The following is an 18,758-nucleotide window of genomic DNA, read 5'->3' on the forward strand; positions in this document are numbered from 1 at the left end:
CTACTTGTGGCAGAAAGGTATGGTTCAGCTATTCCCAAAAGTACCATTTACTTAGAATTTTTAAACATTTAGATTCTTGTTTCTCATCTTGGGCAAACATCCCCTCCAAGCTATATGCTTTCTCTCACACTTCTAAGGGTCACATCTTACCTGTGCCCAACTATTAATAAACTCTACTTTTCTTATTTATTTAAAAATATTCCATTTGCTCTATAAAATAGAAACACAGGATTTTTGAATAACTAGCTAGGCAACCTTACACTTTTTTGCCTGGGCCTTAGATTTTTCATTGATAAAATTATTGATTCTTAATTTTATCTCTAACCTCTTCTTGCTTTAATATTGTTTAATTCTGTGATCTGACTCTGTCCTGTTCCTACCTCTACCAAGGTATATACAAGAAAGTTTCCATTTGTACTCTTTCCTATTCCAGGAATAAACTAAATCTATGACTAGAGCACTGGTTCCCATTCTCAGAGTGTCCAAGCAAGAGATACCTATGGACATAAAGATAATAAAAACCTCCTTTTGCTCTTAACCAGTTTCCTCTACTCCATTCCTCCAAAAATGCAGCATGGTCCTTAACTCTCATTTACAAATATGAAATTAACACACATTATATAAAATGCATTGTGCTGGATTCTGAGAGAGATTAAAGATGATAAAGTATAAAATACATGATCAAAATGTATCTCATGCTCTCAAAATTTTACAACCTATGGGAACGCAGACTGGTGCAGCCACTCTGGAAAACATTATGGAGGTTCCTCAAAAAACTAAAAATAGAACTACCCTATGAGCCAGCAAATGCACTACTAGGTATTTATCCAAGGGATGCAGGTGTGCTGTTTCGAAGGGACACATGAACCCCCATGCTTATAGCAGCACTATCAACAATAGCCAAAGTATGGAAAGAGCCCAAATGTCCATCGATGGATGAATGGGTAAAGAAGATGTGGTATATATATATACAATGGAGTATTACTCAGCAATCAAAAATAATGAAATCTTGCCATTTGCAATTACGTGGATGGAACTAGAGGATATTATGCTAAGTGAAATTAGTCAGAAAAAGACAAAAATCATATGACTTCAGTCATATGAAGACTTTAAGAGACAAAACAGGTGAACATAAGAGAAGGGAAACAAAAATGATATAAAAACAGGGAGGAGGACAAAATAGAAGAGACTCATAAATATGGAGAACAAACTGAGGGTTACCAGAGAGGATGTGGGAGGGGGGATGGGCTAAATAGGAAGGGGCACTAAGGAATCTACTGAAATCATTGTTGCACTATGTGCTAATTTGGTTGTAAATTTTAAAAAATAAAAAATAAAATTAAAATAAATAAAACGTACTTCAGAAACTCAAAAAAAATTTTTTTTACAACCTATTTGAGAAAATGAGGGAGAATAAGCACAGAATGAAAATTATGACAATAGTACAAGGTCAACTACAGCATGGTTCAGAGGGAGTGAGCACTAATTAGACAATAATAAATATTTAATCAAATATAGACACTAAAGAAATTCAAAGGAAGCTAACAGATCATGATGGGAATGAGTAGTCTTGAAGGATGACAACTAGAAGCTACATGTTGTGCATTATTTACCCTCTCAGACACTGGCTATGAATGAGTGTTCTTGGTGCTCTATACCCTTGCTAGCATTTGATAATTTCCAATATTTAAATTTTGGGGAAATTCAATAGGTAAGAAATAGCATTTATCATATTTTTATTCACATTTGTCTGATTATTAATAGTTTGAATGCATTGTCATGTTTATGGACACTGACATAACCCAATTATGGTTTTTTTTTGCCCATTTTCTATTGATCATACAATAATTATGTTAGTATTTGTATATTATCACCAAGTTCGGGTAGTTGCTCATGGTATGTGCGCTAATGAGGTATTACAAATGCAGTGAATCATATATATATATATATATATATATATATATATATATATATATATATATATATATATATAAAACGTGTTTATATATGTTTGCATTGTTAATCTTATGATTCAAAATACAAATGACTGGAAAAAATTAAAAGCAGTTTTATTTGCTTTGTATGACACCTAATATTCTCCCACATTCTAAAAGCACTCCATTATTGCTTTATATATATGATTTAATCAAACTATAATGCCAGGTACATCTGAATTAATTCAGAGGATTTTTAAGATCTAGTAAATAATCAACAGTATTTATTGCTTACAAGATGTTGGATACTCTAAAGTGTACCACAGATAGTCAAATATGATCTGATGCCTCCTCTAGATGCAAGGAGGCAGATATGTAAGAAACAGGGGAAATGAAATGTTACATGTATCCAGAAATATTGATTTATAAAACACACTAGGGGTTCGGAAAGAAAAGGACTGCTAACAGGGGTATTTGGAGAGAACAAAGAATATCTTTCTAGAGGCAAAGACTCTTGAATCCATTGACCTCAGATAGTTTTCTTAATGAAACTTACCTTCTTTAACCACAGGAATATTGTAACTTCCACCTTAAAAACGTATACCAGGTTTTTTATATACTATTAATTCTACATAGAAGATTTCTTTCTGGTGACATTTGTCTGTTTCTTGGATGCACTGTGGAGTGTTAACACATTAACTAAAATAGGTACCATAGGCTCTAACTAGAACATAGGGCCTAATTTGCACCCACAAAAAGTTTTTCAAATTAAATAATACAGATTCAAAATCCAGCAGGACATAAAAAATTGACCCCATACCGTTTTAAGTGTGTTCTTGTTCTAAGTGTTCTTGTTTCGTATCTGTTCACCTACTAACTCACTGGTATTCAGAGAAAGCCCTGTATTTGTTCCCTTTACTGCCCTGTCTATACAATATGATTTGTTTTGAAGTTCTATCTTGCCATGTCATTGAAGAATAATGAAGAACAATGTTCATGTACACCTTCACAAACATGCAGAGTTCTATAAAGTTGAATGTTATAATTTTTAATGCTTTCTTTGTTCCTTTTCCTATGATTGTTTCTTTTCAATCCACTTCTGACTGTTAGGATATCTGTAAAAAAATTATTTAAACAAGTTGAAAACCTGAATGGTTCATGTTTTACATGATAGCTATTAACCTAAAGTTTCAGTATTTTAGGACAGACAATGCAATCAAACTACTGTCTAATCAAGATATTATGGTTTATTTCAATTCAAATCAATTACATTTTAAGAAATTTATTCTAAAAATAAATACCTAACTGCCTGAGACAAATTTATGTAGATATGGATACAGTATATAATTTTTTATAATAGGAGAACCTCATCAAAAAGGAACTGGCTAACATAAGATGAAAAAGCAAGTTGTAGAACATTATAATATAATTTTGATTAAAAGTATTATATATAAAATTTTATAGCTATATATACCTGGAAGATTATATACCAAACTTTTAACAGAAAATATCTTTAAAAAATAACTTAGTGCAACAGGATGGACAAGAAGAAATGTAAGGGATTTTCACTGCATCTGAAACGGTTTTTGCACAGTTTCAATTTTACCATGCTTTTGTTTTGCAATACTTTTCCAATAAAAATAAAATAAAGTAACCCCAATAAATACCATTTCAAATATTCCCATAGTGGGAAGTTATGGGGTTAGAGACTGTTCTTATGAATATAGGCCAAAATGGTGGCCCATGGAATGTCAGAGATCTGTAGCCAGGTGATCAATTTGGTGATAGAGGACAAATAAACACCAGAAATCAAGGTTAGGTGCTGGGTCAAGTCTTGGCAAACAGTCAAAACTGACAAGTCATTGTCTGAGACAAGGTTAGAAGTCAAAACATACAGACATCCAGGAGTCTGGAAGAACAGTGTTCTTAAATGCCAGTGCCATATCATGGTCAAATTTAGTAAGTAGCCAGAGCACTCATACACCCATAAATCAAGGTAAGGCAACTCACCTACAGATTATGTACCATGGGACCCAGAATGACAAATAAATGATTATAATATTCAGGCAAAAAATTAGGAAGGCATGATAATAGAAACCAAGATAAGAAGTTTGGGCAAAATAGGGTCAGAGAAACAAATATGCATTCTATTTAGCAAACAAGTAGACCAGTGATATCAATAAGGGGTGGAGACTTCATCTTCAATGAAGTGTTTTCTATGTTTCTAGTGAAGCAGAAATGAATTCAAGGGTGTGGCTCGCACAGAATAGCAAATAAAAATGGGTGTGTAAAATTGGGTTAGTGATTAGTAATTAAACTGAATGGAATAGAGACTGTCAAATTCTACTCAAAAGCAGGATCTTCATATTCTTATTTGCAGTGCAGTAATTTGGGAAGACTGTAAATATTTTTAAATTACCCTATTCATGGGCTAATTTTATTGCTCTCTCCCATTGTGGACTACCTAAAAATTGTCCTACAACTTACCATTTTCAGTTTGTAGAGGATTTTTTGTTTAACTGCCCTTTTTCTATTTGTTCCTAAGACAGTTTTTTTTTTTCCTTTCTTGTGTTTTCATCTCCTCATCTTAAGAAGGTCATTTAAATTTTCTATTTAAAGGCCAGTTATCCCTCCCAATTTGATGTTATCCATGCATTTAAGAAAAGTTCCACTTGATCATCCTAGTCATTGATAAAAATCTAATAATGGGTTCAGACAGATTCTGAAGTATCACTTAGTATCCACTCCCATCCCTCAGGGGAGGGAAGACCGATTAATACCCACTATTTGAATGTGACCTTCCAAGCAGTTGCACACCCATGCTCTAATAGCAGGATCTCAACCCTGTAGTGCTGCTCCCCAATTAATGTCCTGTAAGACTGAATTAAAAGCCTGACTGAAATAAAGATCTTACATCTATTGCTTTCCTCTAAGCCACAGGGTCTGTTACTCTGTCACAGAGGGAATTAGATTAGTCTGATCTGATTTGTTCCTCATACAGATACATTTTTTAAAAATCCCCTTGAGCCCCCGCCAAGCTTATATAATATGTTTGCAAATTGAAAATTGGTCAATAAAAAGAACACACAGCAGGCTTTGTGCTTCAAAATTTTGCACTCTGGATACAGATGTCCCTTAGCAACCAGAAGAATTAAATGCATTGTAACTTTTATTTTTAGGTGCCAAGATCAACGTACAGAAATACATTTGTTCATCATTTTCCGTGACTTTTCACACTACAGATATGAATAAGCTTCAGTGTTCATTTATATGCAATTTTATTTCCCTCACGCATCTTACACAGATGTGTACAGAGGCATAAGATATTTCCCCAAATCTGAAAATTGGTCAAAAACTCTGAAAACTTTCTTAGGGAAGACCAAGGATATGATTTTAAAATACACCAAAGGAATAAGAAGTACAAACTTACAATCAGTTAATTGCAGTAACTATTTCTGATTAGACTTGAAAAAAATGCTGCTCTGTGTTTTATATTATTTTTTTAAAAATCCTGTCAGGATGATTACACCAAAAACATATAGCACTCTGAAAAACACTTACTACTGGAAGCTATACAAGCTATCCAATTATATTTTGTAGAGTCCTTAATCTTTCAGTTTGCAAAAATATACATATGCACACACGAGTTGCACCAAATTATAGAAATAACGTTTTATCTTAAACACTATTCAATAAAAGAAAAAATTGTGACAAGGACTCAAGGAAAATAATCAGTAAATATCAAGTTATTTATGAGACATAAAAAATAAGATACACTTCTTTCTCCCATTCTTTCTGTAAAGATCTATTGAGCACCTATCATGTGCCAGCCACTGATCAAGGCCCTGAAGATACAGGGGGAAACAAGTAAGATAAAATTTTCTGATTTCCTGTAGTCTACATTGTAATGGGAATAGACCATAAACACATAAATTAGAAAATTAATATAGTACGTAGGCATTGGTAACTGATGTGGAGAAAAATGAAGCAAGGAAGAGTTCAGGAGTAAAACGTTGCCATTTAACTAAGGCTTATGGAAAGGACTTCACTGCACAAAAATCTAAGAGATGAGGAAGCAGGGCATGTAATTATCTAAGGAAGAGAATGTTCAGGTAGAAGAATAAGGAGTAGATTAAGATTTTTGTAAAACTAAATTAAAGTGACCTGGCCATTGTGGCCTCAATTGTGGGAGCTAATGAGGAGGAAGGACAAAGTTACTGTATATATAAATACATATCAGCTAATTTTAAATTGAAAATATTGTTTTTGATTACCTGATCACAAGTATCTGCATTAAAAATGTCCCTGCAATGAATGTATATATACAAGGACAAAGCTTTATAAGTAAAAACTATTTTACTGAAGGAATATTATTTTTTAAAAATTCATAGAATTAATACATTAGAAAAGCAACTCCATGAACAGTATTTCCTCATTTTATTAGTTATATTTTGAGGGGTATTAGCAGGAAAGATTTTCCCTACATGTAAGTGCGCACACACACACACACACACACACACATTCAACACACATATTGCTATACCACAAAAGTGATGGAACATTACAGTTAACAATTGAAATTCAAAAATGTTAACTCATTTCACCTTTCATAATATTAAAATACATATGAAATAGCCAAAAAAGTAATTTTAAATAATTATGCTTTATATATTGGAAGAAAGTGAACACATTTGTCTTATTTAGAACAGCTTAAATCCTGAGGCTTAATGAACTGAAAAATCACTCAACATGATTGCCAAATGCATGCTATCCTTTTCTCCCTCAGAATTAAGTGTATAACTTTACCACTGGCACCTATACAAAAGAAAATCTATAATGCAGGGCACTTTTCAAGGTGTGTCAATTTTAAAGGCTTAAAAACAGTGCAATTTTATGCAAAGTGAATGGTCTTATCCTTTTCACAATTTCAATGTCTGATTGAATCAACTCAAGCATTCAATCAATCATATTACACGTAAGGCCAACTATAACATGACTAAATTGTCAGGTTAACCTTCTGTAGCTGTAATTGGCATAATGTATTATCCAAATTGTATGAAAGGACATTAACATAAAGTATGCAGTTTATAATCTAAAAAAAGATGGCTGAGATGATGTCCTCCTGGGTCATATGGAGAACAGGATCAGAACGTTCTATGATTAAGCCCTAATTGACAAAGGTGATCTAAATAATGACCTCCAGTTAACATGTTAGGCCAGGGCAAAGAAAACAATAATGTGTTAGGGAAAGCTAGGTTGTGTTCATCATAGAATGGCTTGTTATCACTATGAATTACAGACACAAAGAAAAGTGCTTAATACTAATGAGGTGATGCTTGATCACTCAAGTGATAACCAGAGGAAAACATCCCTACTAAAGTAGTATCTGTTTCTTTCCTAAGAAAAAATCTGTACAGGTTATAAACTTACAAAAGTTTAGGCAAATTTGCAAAAGGAGAACCATATCAGAAAGAAAAATTGTTTCAGGGAAAACTTTAGACTTTTATGACTGACATTTTCCTAGACAGCTATTTTTGCCAACAAACTATTCAGAAGGATCAATCTATATATAATTATCAATATCATGGTTGGAAAAAAATACGAGGGGAAATCAATGACAAAGAATTAAAGAACTAAATTTTCAAGTGTCATAAGTGTTACTATAAGTGAAACTAGAACCAGCCAAATTAGTCAAAATTTGGCACTATTTTTCATATCATACTTCTAAAAAAATTTCCAGGGTGGTAATTATTAATATAATTGTTATATTTACTCCCTCTAGGGGCGCCTGGGTGGCGCAGTCGGTTAAGCGTCCGACTTCAGCCAGGTCACGATCTCGCGGTCCGCGAGTTCGAGCCCCGCGTCAGGCTCTGGGCTGATGGCTCAGAGCCTGGAGCCTGTTTCCGATTCTGTGTCTCCCTCTCTCTCTGCCCCTCCCCCGTTCATGCTCTGTCTCTCTCTGTCCCAAAAATAAATAAACGTTGAAGAAAAAAAAAATTTACTCCCTCTATCTTGAAATATTAGACAAAAAAAAAAATTCAGCTGAGTCCACCTCTATGTGATTTAATAGACTGATAATGATTGTCTATAAAATTTTATTTCTGTAAGAGTTAGGATTAGTGTCTATTGGACAGAAAAATTATGTGAATGAAAATGTCCCCCCTTACTCCACAAAATCAGAAACAAAAATACAAATGGCATTTCTGAGAAATGAAAACATTTCGCATCATCACAGTAACCAGTTAAAATTATTAGGTTGACAATATGGATTGAATACTGGACATGCAATACTTTGAAGACAGAAAGAATAACCATTGAGGATAAGAGACTGTTTTCTTTACTGTTAAATCACTTTTATTTTTGAAAATCAAGGGGGTATTAAAGCATTATTTTTTGGTAATTAATCTAGGATAAGTATGATACCATACCTTTCTTATCATGTGTCATTTCTATTTTCTGGAAATGAAATTCTTATCAGCTTGGAACACATGATATTACCATCTACCTTTACTACTCTAGACATTATATATTTTTGGTTAAAATTAGTTTTCTTCTGGGAAAGTTTCTTTTGGGTGATGGGAGGTGAAGGGGAATAAGGAGGCAAGTTAAATCATTAATCTATATATATCTAATTGTAAGGAATACCCACATTTATATTTCGCTAGCTTAAGTAAATATAGGAGCAGATGCAAGTATTCCAAATATTTTACTACTGAGTCTATTTAGGATTTTTCTTGAAGATAAACCAGAAAAAAATACCTATATGATTTCATCAAATACTTTTAATTCACATGAGCAGTGGTGACAAATAACCTGTACAGTTGGTAATCCTAATATTTACCTTGAATATATGAGTTAAGCCCATATGAAAATACTAGTGTATAAGATTTTTATTAAAGATATTTCAGAGGCGCCTGGGTGGCTCAGTCAGTTAAGTGTCTGACTTCAGCTCAGGTCATGATCTCACAGTTTGTGAGTTTGAGCCCCACATCAGGCTCTGTGCTGACAGCTCAGAGCCTGGAGCCTCCTTTCTGACTCTGTGTCTCCCTCTCTCTCTTCCCCTCCCCTGCTCACACTCTGTCTCTCTCTCAAAAAAATAAATAAACACTAAAAAATTTAAAAAAAAAGATATTTTAGTTACCTTCCCACACACTTATAATAATCCTGTTCAGTAAAGTGACAATGACAACTGGTAAAAGAAATAATTTACCCCACATTATGAAAATCTATATTAGTAAAATGTGGGCATGACTTAAGGAAAAAAAATGATGTCCTGGGAGGAAGGACTTTAGATAAAAGTAAAATATATATATATACTTATATATAGTGTAAGTATAGTATAAGTATATAAGTATATAACTTATATATAGTATATACTATATATATATTATAAGCATATATACTTATATATAGTATATACTATAAGTATATGCTATATATATACTTATATATATATATATACTTATAGATAGTATATACTATATATACATAGTATAAGTATATATTAGTATAAGTATAGTATACCTTATATATGCTTATATATGCTTATATATACTTACACACTTATATATACTTACATATATATGCTTATATATATATATATAAGTAAAATATATAAGTAGCTGTGTATATTAATAGAGTAATTCCATGTAATGATATAACATCCCAACCTTGCCATTTAACTATTTATAAATAGGTGAGATACTAATATGCTCCCTGTAGGAGTTCCAGTAATTCAATAAGTCCTCTTTGGTTTCTGAGAATCTCTGATAAAGAAAGTACTAATCTATATGTGGTCTGAAATGGACTTGGTCTGGAATGAAATTCTGCAGTGACCCTGGCACCCGGAAATGTAAATTATTTACCTTTTAAGCAATTTAAAGTAATAGTCCAGGCCATGATGGCCATATCAGGGTACTGAGACCGAGCAGGTCTGATATACTTACCCATGAAATTTTATCAAAATCTTCAGTTTAGAGAAGAAAACTTAGTACTTTCACAGCTAAAGTTATTTTATTATGTGTGGAAAAACCTGGTCAAAATAAAATTTCAGCGTCCGCTAAAATAGGTACACAAATTACACTTTACTCAAATACTCAGGTAGAAAACTTTGGCTCATCCCAGTGAGTGATTGACTCATAAACAATCATTCATCAACTGAGTCCATGTTTCTTTCTTATGATGAATATTTTGTTTTGCTCCTTTTATCAAGCAGAAATGAAATTCATGGCTAATATCATATACTTGGACACATAATTTAAAAAATCAGTATGTTTCACCTATAACAAAGTAATTTATAATAAAACAATACATATTTTAACATTTAAATCTTTAGGTATACTTGTATAGGAGGAGAAGTAATTATGTGCTGATACAGCTACATAAAATTATGATGAATATAATGGCTATAACCGCCAACTAATAAAAGTATTCTTTACGGACTACTCACATAAGTAGCTTTGCCATAACAACCAAAGTTTTTTTGTTTTTTTTTTAATTTTTTTAATGTTTATTTATTTGGCGGGGTGGGGGGAGGGGCAGAGAGAGAGAGAGACACAGAATCTGAGTTGTCAGCACAGAGCTCTATGCGGGGCTTGAACTCATGAACCACAAGATCATGACCTGAGCCAAAGTCAGACGCTTAACTGAGATACCCAGGCGCCCCAGCAAGTTTTTTAAAATGACAATAAACACTTAAAACAACTTCTGAACAAAACAAATATCTTCCCTTGACAGCATCATAATTCTATTTCTAAAAAAAAATTCTGTTTTTCAGAATTGTAAATATATGTATACATATACATATACACATTTGTGTTTTAGATCAAATATAAACGTTTTTCATCCAGTTGAACATCCAGCTCCCTAATAAAGAGGTGTGTACAAACCAGATGAGTTTTTACTGTGAGAGACTAGAACTATAGTTATTATATGAGCAACTGTTTGGTTGTGTATACAGAACCTCAGTTATCTCTGAGGTAAGTGCTGCAGGTATTGGAGGAGGAAGAGGTATCTCAGGCCTCTGGATATCTTTTAAATTACTAGAGTATTTAAAAAAAATTTTTTTTAAGTTTATTTATTTTGAGAGAGAAAGAGACACAGAGTATGAGGGTGGTAGGGGCAGTGAGCGAAGGAGAGAGAGAGAATCCCAAACAGACTCCATGCTGACAGAGCAGAGCCTGACTTAGGGCTCAGTCATGAAACTGTGAGATCCTGACCTAAGCTGAAGCCAAAGGTCAGATGCTGAACCCACTGAGCCACCCTGGTGCCCCATGTACTAGAGGTTTTTTTTTTTTTTTTTTTCTTTTTTTTTCCTTTTCCTTTAGCTGCTCTAAGATCTAACCACAAAGCTTGATTTGATCAGACTGAGTGTTCTAGGTAGGGTTAGAGAAGAGATCATCACCTGGAAGCTGGTCTCTCCAATCTGGACTGTCCCGGCAAGAGGTGGAGAATGCTGTTCTTTAGGCTGAAGCCTCCTGGCTGAAGGGAAGGTCTGGTCAAGGACTCTGGGTACTTCAAGTGTTTTGTCAGGTGCTGCAACCAACCAATCCTTGGAGTTCATGCAAGGTCACTTAGCCTTTAAGCATCTCAGTTTCCTTATCTGAAATGAGGGGGAGTGGTTAATGATCTTTAATGCCCTTTCTAGTTCCAAAATTATAGACTTTCAGGAATCTGTCAGGAGATTACCCTAGTATTGTCATTTTCAAAGTAGCAGGAATGCCTGAGACCAGCAGGGGCTCCCAGCAGTTAGAAGTAACAGTAAATGATTAGTCATTTCCTTTGTTTATGATGCTAAAATTGCTCAGCCCGGTTGCACTTAGACTGTAAAGGAGTCAGATCAGACCAGACAACCACTCCACACTCCAGACCTAAAAGTAGAATATCCCAAGACAGGCAGTGGAAAGAAATATAGCTCTCCTATCCTCCCAAACTGGTAATGTTAAAGATCTCTGCATTTGTTCCTATGGCAAGTATCTCTCTATGTGTTTTAATAAGGTAGAATTAGTTGAGTGACCCATCCCAGCATTACTCAAACATAAACTAAACAACCAACTAGACAATTTACCAAAACCAAATAAATTACCTGTAGAAGAAAATGATTATGTGCTTCTAAAATAATGTAAAATCATAAAATTATTGACTACTAGACCTTGATAATCATCATATAGTCAGTTGAATATCAAAAAATGTTTTAACACTACAAATTATTTTTGCTTCTTTTACTTAAAAGTTCTTGCTGGTGAAAGATTGGTTTACCAAAAATGTTATAATTTTAAAATTTATTTTCTTACTTTCATATTATTACTCAAAGGCATGTTGAAATGCTAAACAAAGCTAGTTATGAAAAAGTTTGTACTCCTATACCACCTGGAGCATACATCTGCTAAGGTACTAAATATACTGTTTTAATTGTTGGTTTACTTGTCTGTTTATCCATACGACTGTATAAGCTATTTGGTCAAAGGAGTTGTGTTTTACTATCTTTACATCCTTAGGACCTAGAAAATCTGGCCATATATGTGCTAAGATGCAAGCTAAAAATGAACTGAAGTCCATACACAAAACTACTATAATTCTAATTTAAAACAAATATAATTACTATTTTGGCATATTTGTACATCTCTCTCTTTTTTTTAATGGCCAGACTGACCCCTAGTCCCCATAAAGACAACAGGGCCCTATGAGGTCCGATGGTAACCACCGTTCAAACTTCCGCGTCAAGGGCACAGTGCAGGCACAGGCTTCCCCAAGATGTTCTGGTGGTTATGGGCAGACTTTATCCAACAAGGGCTTGATGTCTGGGGGAAGACTGCTGGAGCCTTGTGTGCCTGCACCGCAAGCCACCCTGGCTCAGATGTCAGGTAGCCTAGGATGGGTCCCCAGTGTCTGGGACTTATGGGGATGGACAGGGCCCCCAGTGAGGACATTTGGGGGACTCACAGCCAGATCTCAAGGAACTGATGAGGAATAAAAGCAGAAAAATACTCCTTTGCCCAGAAGGCTGACCTATTGCCTGCATAGTTCAGGTAAGGATCAAATATGTACTGTTTGCTACATTCTTAAAGGGTCTCATGACTGCATGTAAATTTCACCATTAGTTAATATTGTACTGAATGATAAACACCAGAGAAATCTTATGAAAGTAGTTTTAATAGAAATTCAAAGAAGACATTGTTGATCTAATATTCTCTGCACATTCCCTCTCTTGGGCAATAAGCATATAACCACTAGCTTCATAGAACAAAGGTGCAGCTTTTTCTGCCCATGGGTCCTGCCCCCAGCTACTTAAATAAACTTACTTAGCTGTATCATACAATGTCTCAAGAATTCTTTCTGACCATTGGGCTCCACAACCACGAAACAGAACTCCGGAGCCTTACCATTCTTCTCAGGCTCGGCCGAATAAGAGTCTCTGGAAGAGAAGCACCTGGGAGACTTGACTCTCACAGAGGCTCTGAGTCTCTTCTCAGCGGTCTAACTCAAACAAACTTTCCCTCACAGCATCCTGACTGCAGTACAAAAATCTCCTAGCTCCAGGAAGATGTCCTGAGGGGCTGAGGCGCCTCTGTACACACAGGCTCTGAAGTCTGGCAAGCCTGAGGGCAGGAGGTACGCAAAGAGGAAAGTTGGCAGGCTTAAGTGCTGTGCAGGGGAAGCCAGGCTCCCTGAGCTTCCCAGACTTGGGAGTGGGTGGGAGTCCAACCCATACTTTTGCCCACAGGCGGGTATTGTGAGGAACACATGAAGTTGAAAAGCACCGCTCGCTTCCCAAACAGCTTAATTTATTTGACACCAGATCTCGCGGGATCACGGAGCCAGATCTCACGGGATTACAGAGCCAGATCTCGCGGCTCTGGGAAGTCGTTCTGGGTCTGAGTAGAGGGTTAAGTGGAATAGGAGACAAAGGGCTTGATGGTTATCAGGCAGGCCTCTAGTCGAATAAAGAAAATAGGTTCATAGACGCTCTGAAGTGAACTATTCGCGATATCTCCTTACCGACGGATCCGTGCACAGAAAAGCTGCCCAGGAAGATGACATGGTAAGCACAGTCAGGCCTCAAGCCAACAGTGGGTATGGGCTTGGATGCTTGTGGGCAGGTGTGCAGGAGTGAACCGCGCAGGCAACAGCTGCTGTGACTCAGTACCAGAGTTTGGGAATTGTGGGATTGGACAGAGCCCCAGTGGGGACTTCTCAGAGATTCGCAAGGATGCCAAGGCCCATCCTGTTCTAGTTGCCAGTTCCCTGAAGCCAGGTCTCAGGAGACATTCGTAGCCTTGCCATCCAGGGTCCAGCAGGAAGTTTCCTGATGACAGACACCTGGGGCACCTTACTCCCACAGGTGCCTTTACTCTCCCCAGGCACAGGGCCGCAAAGGGTCTCACTCAAACCCTCTACATCATAAACCTTTGGCATCATTACTGTAGTTCAGGGAACTCCCAGCTACAGGAAGAGGGGCTGCTGGGCTGGATGTGGCCCATATTCACACAAACCTAGAGGTCCTGGGAACTCGAGGGCAAAAGGCTGGTGAGAAGCAAAGTGCACGTGAGGTAGCCCATCTGTCTCTGGACTGGTCCCAGGGTCTGGACGAGTCACTAGAGAGACCTGTGGGGGAAACAAGAGGCTGCCAGTGTTCTTCTCTACATCCTTATTTTTATAATTATGTGGTTGCACTAAACGTAATAGCCCTTAAATTATGTTGTGTGTATCACTCATAAGCTTGATAAAAATGCAGATTTCTGGTTCCCACTAAGACATCTAGACTTACCTAAGATGGGAGATGGCTCATAAAGTTGAATTTTTAACAACAATTTTAGGTTATATGTCTATTAAGCACTCTTTTGAGGAAAAAAAACACACTCTGGACTTTTTAATATGTTGAAGTCACCAGTGGACTCTCATTGCTACTGAAGGGTAGCAGAATATGCCACCTGAATGTGTGCCTCTTTGGCATGAGGATTATGTTTGAATAACAAAGATGATTCTGTTTCTGAGTCTGCACTATGACTGTTACGGCATTTGATAGTAATTTCAGAAATTGAGATCTTCAAAACGTTAGTTCCTGAGCATGTGTATTTTATGACAATTTGTGATAAATATGTTTGGGTCTCAGGCTTAAATGCCACGCTCCACCCAAAAAGGCTATTGGCAGCATTATCAGAAACATATTTCTTATTTTTCCTTACAATTTGCTATCTTACAAGTTATCTGTAAATATGAGTCATGTTGTGGGAAACAAATATGATTATTCTTGGTAATACATAAAGCCTTCTTAATAGAAGTAATGCACTTAGTACTGCACTTTCTTTTGTATTGTCTTCCTGTTTATGTGTTTGCATTTAGTTAGATAGCTTTTGGGTTACTATAAACATATCTCACTGATAATGACAATGGCAGCCTTGAAATTCTGGCACATTTCCAGTAATTCATCTTAAAGAAGTATTTTATTTCTCTTTTTGCTGAATATTTTCATAATATACTGTTACATCTATTAAGTCTATAAGTCTCGGAACTTCCTTATTTTTTTATTGTTTCAACTAGAGAAAAAGTACTTTGATATTTGGAAAAAGTTCCACAGGTACATTGCTGAATCATGGCAAGTATTACTATTCACCCAAGAAATGCAAATTACACTAACCATACAGTCTGGTTCTCATTTTTGATATTTTATAAATAGCTGACTTCCTTTTCACTTACTAATGAATGGTACCCTCAAGGGTCCCAAAACAGTTAACATCTTTAAAAAGATGTTAGTATAGAACTCAGAAAATAATGAGCAAATGGTTGAGAGTTACATTTGTTAGAATTGGAGAAAGTGTATGACAATATAGTAGTTTAACAACAACAACAACAACAAAATTCCCCCTAGCAGAACCATTCTTCCAGAAACACCTTTGGAGAAAATAATACACAGATGGTCCCTGACTTACAATTTTTCTACTTTATGATGATGCAAAAGTGACATGCATTCAGTAGAAACCATATTTCAAATTTTGAATTTTGATCTTTTCTTGGTTATCAGTATGTTACAGTACTCTCTGGTGATGCTGGGCAGAGAACATGAGCCACAGCTCTCTGCAAGCCATGCAATCATAAGGGTAAACAATTGATACACTTAAAACCAATCAGTCTGTACCCCTACAGCTATTCTCTTTCACTTTTAGTACAGTAGTCAATAAATCCCATGCAATATTCAATATTTTATTATAAAATAGGCTTTGTGTTCAATGATTTTGTCCAACTATAGGTTAATGTAAGTGTTCTGAACACATCTAAGGTGGGCTATGTTAGGTATATTACATGTATTTTCCAGTTACAGTATTTTCAACTTATGTTAGGCTTATCAACTCATAATTCAAGGAGGATCTGTATAAGATTGAAAGAGACTTATAGTAATGGTAAGTATATTCTAAAAACTGAAATAATACCAAATCTCTTTATATTTTAATTAAAATTTCATTTTAGGGGTGCCTGGGTGGCTCAGTTGTTTAAACATCCGGCTTTGGCTCAGGTTATGATCTCATGGTTCATGAGTTCAAGCCCCACGTGAGGCTCTTCACTGACAGCATGGAGCCTACTTTGGATCTCTGTCTCCCTTTCTCTGTCCCTCCCCCAACTCACGCTCACTCTCTGTCTCAAAAATAAATAAACATAAAAAGAAAAGACTTTACATTTGTTTTTTTCACTTTAATTTAGAATCCCTTTTAGGTCAGGTCTTATTTAATGGTTACTAAAATATAAGTTCAGAAAATGTTAGTACTGTTAGGTATTTCAACAAGGGTTGCCATTAATAATTTATGAGAGTAATTTTTCCTTCCATGAAAGAGTACTGCAAAAAAAAAAATACATCTCAGAGAAATTAAGATAAATAGTTTTTAAATTATTTTTTTCTTGCATTCTAATATTTGACTCTAAAGCTGTCTTAACATTTCACTAGTAATTTTCTCCTAAAATAGAAGCATCAGGAAACTAAGATCTGATTCAAGGAATAAGACAGTTAATCAAAACCAAAAAGAACAAGGTTGTTGTACTGACAGACTACAAAAAAACTTAAAATCCAATGTGTCCCAGTATAAACCACTATCTCATTTCATTTTTATATTGTTGGGCACACACAATGGAGAGTAAATCAGTTGTGTATCATCTATGTAGTTCAATTTAAAAAGTTCTAGAAAAAAATGTGAATTACCCCTTGCTCTATCAATGTAATAAAACTTGTTTTGGATTATGTTGGTTTATAGCTTGCTGTTCCATATTTCATGTTTCATATTGTTTCATAACTATTTCATAAGCTAATTTAATGATTAAATTATGACTACATTTCATATATTTTGGGAAAATAATTTGCAGTATCATTAGACTTTTTTCTTCCTCCTGTCTTCGAAATGTGTTGAGGTACCACTGAGATATTGTAATTTTTTTTAATAGTTATTTTTGAAAGAGAATGAGAGAGAGAAAGAGAGCACATGAGTGAGGCAGGGAGGGACAGAGAGAGAGACACAGAATCCGAACAGGCTCCAGGCTCTGAGCTGTCAGCACAGAGCCCGATGTGGAGCTCGAACTCACACACTGTGAGATCATGACCTGAGCTGAAGGCAAATGCTTAACTGACTGAGCCACCCAGGCGCCCCACCATTGAGCTATTATTATTTGCCAGACTGGCATGAACACTTTTATATGAAATTTACTCTGCTCACACAGTATTATGGAAGGATTATCATTGGATTTAATCACTGAATAATTGTAGGGACTCGTTCAATGTGATGGACTGTTCTGTAGGGATTGACTCTGTATATTAGGATTGTTTTTTGGTCTTGCTCCATTTTGTGATTTGTGGGCACAGAAACATGTACAAATTGAAGGTAAAGACCAGTGGAGTATTTTAATGAGTGTCTGGACTGAGTATAATAAAGTTAAGACACAGGCATTTGAATTAGGGCATTGTTAATTTACAGGATGTACTGGTATGTAACTTCGTTTTATTTAAAGACAATCTTAGGACACTATAAATGATATACAGTTGTCAATAATAGTTTACTTATTCCTCCAATTCCTGATACCATCTATTCTCTTTTCCTTGATTTTCCCATTCATTTGGTTGACTTGTTGATTTTGACTATTGGTTGGTTGTTTTCTAGTTGATTACATCTAGAACATAAGCTCTACGGGGGCCAGGAATTTTGTTTGTTTTGCTGATTGTTGTATTTCTAGCATCTAATAAAGAGATTGCCTCATAGAATTTGTCAAGTATTTGTATTTGTCAAGTTAGTATTCCTAGTATAAATAAATATAATCTGGGAAAGCACATATTTGAAATCTGTTTTAGAAATTAAGACTTAGAAGGGTGTCTGGGTGAGTCAGTTGATTGAGCCTCTGACTTTGGCTCAGGTCATGATCTCGTGGTTCATGAGTTCAAGACACATATCGGGCTCACTGCTGTCAGTGCAGAGCCTGCTTCAGATCTTCTGTTCACCTCTCTCTCTCTGCCCCTCCCCACTCATGCTGTATCAAAAATAAATAAAACATTAAAAAAAAGAAATTAAGGCTTATATTTACTATAGATTTATGAAACTTCCAATATGGGGGTTGGCAAACTTCTTTTGTAAAGGATAATAAATATTTTAGATTTTTAAGATATTCAGTCTCAAAAAAAATAGTCTGTCACAACCAATTCAACTGTGTGGTTATAGAGCAACAGCAGTTATGAATGATAGATACATAAATCCCTATGCCTGTGTTCTAGTAAAACTTTATTTGTAAAAAGAAGCAGCAGACTCTATTTGGCCTACAGCTTATAGTTTGTTGGCCCTGCAGTAACCACTCAGC

General features: G+C 35.4%; 1 protein-coding gene and 1 long non-coding RNA gene across 8 annotated transcripts in view; one reads left to right on the forward strand and one right to left on the reverse strand.

Annotated features, from left to right (window-relative positions):
- Positions 1 to 14,550, reverse strand: part of LRP1B (LDL receptor related protein 1B) — a 1,940,511-nt gene extending 1,925,961 nt beyond the window's left edge. Inside the window, exons 1-2 of the mRNA XM_023259298.2 lie at positions 13,932 to 14,550; positions 11,338 to 11,535 (exon numbers count right to left, since the gene is read on the reverse strand). The gene's annotated coding sequence lies outside the window, so the exon portion shown is untranslated. The remainder of the gene's footprint in view (positions 1 to 11,337; positions 11,536 to 13,931) is intronic.
- LOC109502665 overlaps positions 13,698 to 18,758 on the forward strand; it is a 325,020-nt gene continuing 319,959 nt past the window's right edge. For all 7 annotated transcript variants that reach the window (XR_006583723.1, XR_006583722.1, XR_006583728.1 and 4 more), the window contains exon 1: positions 13,698 to 13,974. This is a non-coding gene — a long non-coding RNA (uncharacterized LOC109502665). The remainder of the gene's footprint in view (positions 13,975 to 18,758) is intronic.

This window comes from Felis catus, chromosome C1 (genome assembly GCF_018350175.1).
Source record: "Felis catus isolate Fca126 chromosome C1, F.catus_Fca126_mat1.0, whole genome shotgun sequence".
NCBI lineage: Eukaryota > Metazoa > Chordata > Mammalia > Carnivora > Felidae > Felis > Felis catus.